The sequence below is a fragment of the Giraffa tippelskirchi genome, chromosome 4 (assembly GCF_054371585.1).
Source record: "Giraffa tippelskirchi isolate mGirTip1 chromosome 4, T2T-mGirTip1v1.2.pri, whole genome shotgun sequence".
NCBI classification, from domain to species: domain Eukaryota; kingdom Metazoa; phylum Chordata; class Mammalia; order Artiodactyla; family Giraffidae; genus Giraffa; species Giraffa tippelskirchi.
The window spans coordinates 74,873,479-74,878,088 of NC_137278.1; positions in this window are offsets into that span (position 1 = coordinate 74,873,479).

The window sequence follows — 4,610 nt, forward strand, 5'->3', positions numbered from 1 at the left end:
AAAGATATGTTTGTACCTGCAGCCCAATATCCACTTTGCAAGCTCTTCCTAGGCAGCATTAATTCTGGCCAAATAAACTTGTAACAATATCAAAACTTTACCAAACATGGTAGATTGCAGGCCACCTGTGACCCTGCTTCAGAGTGGGCTCTGTTCCATCTTCTTTTTCATCTCATGGCATGGTCTGGAGCTGCACCTACCTGGGGTACAAGGGCAAAAGAAGAAAGAGTCCTGGTGCCACCCTGCCATATTTCTAGAAGCATCTGCTCATCTACTTACACTTCATCAGTCCAAGCCTATCTCATGGCCAAGCCCAGGGTCAATAAGGTATAAGTGGGTGGTGATGGGTGTCTACCAGAGAAGTGGAAGAGTAGGTAGAAATCACTCCAGATGACTGAAATCTTGAGAAAGTATTGGATAACATGGAAAATAAGCTAATACATGCAAAGACTGATGACAAAGGCCTCCTAAGCCATGCTAAGGAGTCTACATTTCATCATGAGGTTAATGGGTGCCATTAGAGGAATTTAAACATGAGAATAGGACAATCATATCTGGACTCTAATTTGGAAGCTCTGGCTGATTTATGATGGGTGGACTGGGGAAGGCACCACATTGGGGAATGGGGAGAAGGGGGAAGCAAAAGAACTAATCTGTTTAATGCCTCTATGTAGCAGGCCCTAGACTTGGGCATTCCATTGTAAACTAGAACAGTAGCCCTCCAAGCACTTCATTATCCCATGGCATGGTTCACAGTCCTGGGGGATTGGGCATGGTGCCATATAGTCCTGCCCAGGCACCCATCCATCCACCCAGCATCCCTGATTGGAGTGGGAATCACTGGACCTAAGATGAGCCTATAGGATTCTCTCTCTCTCTCTCTCTCTCAAGAATTAGGAACAGAGGCAGAGATTTTGGAGTGCCTCTTAAGTGCCCAAAGAGGGGAACACATGAAAAGGTAGGGAAGTATTAAAAGGGGAAGAAACAGAGAAACCTGCTCTTCCCAGAGAGAACAAAGATCCTCAGACAGAAGCAGAGGAAGGAGACCCTTCTGCCATGCAGAGGGAGGAAAAGTGTTGCCTTAATAGCTATTTTCCAGTTTCTGGTTCCACCCTGCTTAAGGCCAATGGTGTTCCCTGCCCTTCAATCCATGTGCTCACCCTGAATCCTTGTAAGAAATTCATTCTTTTGTTTCTTCTGTTGGTCTGAGCGGATTTCTGAGCTTGCACTCAGCCCAGGCACATTGACTGCCATGAGTACATACCAGAATTTACAAGCTTGGGGCTGAGACTATCGCTGTACAGTTTGCCCTGGTCCCAGTGGTCTCCTACCCTGCAGGGGCTTCAGGGAGCAAAGGCCACAAACCCCAGGGTCTGGAGGCTGAAACCTGAGGCAGGCAGAGGTGGTTTATCTTAGAGCTTAGACCCATCTTCCTGACCCCTGCAGGTAACTCTAGCCTCTGAGAGCTGGAAATGCCTGGGGAACCTGAGTTCAGAGAGAAGAAAGGCTTGGGGGTAAGAGAGGAGAGTTTGATGAAAAAGCTCTCAGTGAAACAGGTCAGAGCGTGACTCTGCAGACAAACAGCCTGGATTCAAGAACTCAGCTCTGCCATAGCTGCTGGACGTATACTTAATGTCTCTGAGCCTCAGTCTCACCACCACTTTGTAAATGGAGCAGGTAATTATGCCTGGCTTGTGGAGGTGTTTTGAGATGATGTGAGATAGCACAATGCTTCCTAATATTACTTATACTATTGAAAAGGAACTAATGGCAGCAAGGCTTATGGCTGTATGGATTTTGGTCTTAAGAACTGAAATTGCAGAGACTCCTTACCAGCTGTATGACCTTGGTCAAGTTGCTTAACCTTTGAACTATCTCCTCCTTTGAAAATGCTAATACTAACCAGTATATAGGATTATGGTACCCACTCTGCATTAGTATACTGTTTTATATATAGAAGATACTCTACCCATCAAAGACATTAGAACAGATACTCCTGGCTGTCTTTCTCAAGGAGTATGGGGCTGACAAGGAAGGAGTTAGAGAGAGGAGGGGAGTTGCTTCGTTTACTCTAGGTCACATATACACAGTCCACACCCACCTATGGAGCTTTCATTGTGAGTTCTGCTTTGCACTCAACGCTGAGAACAAACACAACAGGGGAGAAGCCTCAGTCTCAACCCCAAAGGAACATGCGATGTTACACCTTTATGCAGCTATCTTTTCTTTGAGAATTGTCTTAATGAGACCAAAACCCTGGGAATGCCATAAGATAATGCAAAATATTATGGCAGCTGAAGTTCTCTTGTTCCTCTCTGAATGGAGACCCAGTCTTTTCACACGCTTAGCTCATTTCCTTTTCCCCAACCCTTGGGAGCAAAGTAAAGGTGTTTGTTACGCCTACTTTTTATTCCCCCTAGACTGGGAAACTGACTCCATAACGTTGTACAGCTTACCCTTGGTCACACTGTTACTTAGTGGCAGAGGCAGGATTTAACCCAGATAGCCTGACACCAAAGCCCACACTCTTCTCCAAGGCTGCCACGGATGGTGAACTGCTGACACCAAGGGAGTTGCACATGTACAAGCTCCTGTCTTTCCAGCTGCTCCAGAACATCCCGTCACACACCTGAGCACTTCCTATGATGCCTAGCCCAGGTCTGGGCAACGAGGGGGGCTTGATAATACTTGTCACCTTGAAATTAAATCTGCCTTTTGACACTTAAGTCAGGTGCTTTCTGAAAGCACACTGAACATATGCAATTGCGTAAACATGCCATCCTATCATCCCAATGACAATAACCTCAATTATTGAGCACCTAATGTCAACCAGGTGTTCACAAACTTTTATCTCCAGTCTCCAGTGCAACTGTATTCAATAAGCAAATGTTGAATGCTTTTTGTGTGCCAAGCACTGGTTGTTATCCTCATAGGCAAAATAAGGCCCCAAGATTGAGTGACTTACTAAAATGGTGAGTCTGGACCAAGGACCCAGGCCTGTATGCTACCAAAGCCCATGTCCTCTGCCCCACCCAGCCTACCTTCCCCAATATGAGAGCATTTACTAAGAGTGCAACTGTATGAGAATGGGTGGAACAAAGATGGTAATTTCCAGAGGGCCAACCACACCTGTGACCCCAAAACAGAATGCTACAATGCTACCAGAAGACATCTATTACAGGCTGACATTGACCTGGTCCCTCTGCAGTGGTCTCCTGCACCGATTTCCCTGAGTTATGTGCCGTCCCTGGTAGGGCTATATCTTGTTTCTACCTATTTTATTAAAGCATTCTCATAGTGCTGTGCATAAATTAATTAGCACACCTTCTTCTAAAAGAAACAGCCCCTGAATTTTAGCCTTAATTCACAGAGACAACAAAATACAGTATTGGATTTCCAAGTTAAGAACAATCTTGGCTTTTTCCAGGTTCCCTTTTCAAAGGCATACTTACTGGAAAGCCCTGTGTGGCTGCCTTCAATGGCGGGGTGGGAGTGCCCTCTGACCCAGGCATAGCTACCCAAGTCAGGAGAGCCAAGAGCAGTCACCAGCCAGGGAAAGGGGGTATCACTGATGAGTGGGGCTGATGCATTGTAATTAATGGTAATAAAAATAGATACTGCAGAAGAAAGAAGTGCCAAGCTAGGAATCCCTACTCTCGGATAGAATTTCTCACAGGTAATGGAAAGACGAAAGAAAAAAAAAAAGTCACTTCTTACAGGAAACCTGATCTACACGTTGCCTACAGAGGATTTTTGTAAAGTAACTAAGGAAATGCAACTAAAGAAGCAGCCCCACAAAAATGAGAATAGCTCAACTTGGAAAACTTTCCTGCAGCCCAAGGGAGCCTGGTACTGCTATTGGCAGTTAGATCTCGTATTGCTAAGAGCAGAGCGTTGGGTCTGTAGCTTCTAGGTAGCCCTTTGGAGGCTACAGCACCCAGGACTTCTGGCTGGAGAACGCCATGAGTCTTCCCCTGCAAAGAAAGGAGGGAAAGAAACAGGCTGGAAGCAAAGCACGGGAGAAAAGAGGAAGAAGAGGGCCATTTTCTTATTGGCCTGGTACTTCCCAGTTGTTGCTGACAGTCTAATTCCATTGGTCATTCAGGCATCCATTCGACATCTCCTGGACGCCCACTGTGTGCCAGGCAGATCCAGAGTCTCCAGGGGGCACATGCGACGGTGAAAAGCCAGTGACGGTCCCTCAAGGATCATGGGATCAAACCCTGGCAACTTAGTGCGCCCCAGGACGGGTGTGTGTCTGTCTCCGAGGGAGCGCGCTGCACGGACGCGGCCCACATCTCGTGCCCTCTCTGCCCGCGCGACCGGCCGGTTAGTGCCAGGGCTGGTGAGCAGGAAGGAACCGGCGGCCCTCCCCTGGCACCTCTCCTGGCTTGGCTAGAGGCCTACAGGAAACCGCGCACGGACCCACCGACCCACCGACCGGGACTCTGGGACCTCCCGCGTGGGGGCGCTCGCAGGCAGACCCGGCGGAAAGGCAGGGCCGGGTGCGCGGGCCCTCCGCGGTTCCGCGGGAGAAAGCCGGCAGCGGACATCCGCGGCTTCTTAACCTGAAGCGGAGACCCTGGCCCCTTCATCTAGATGCCCGACGC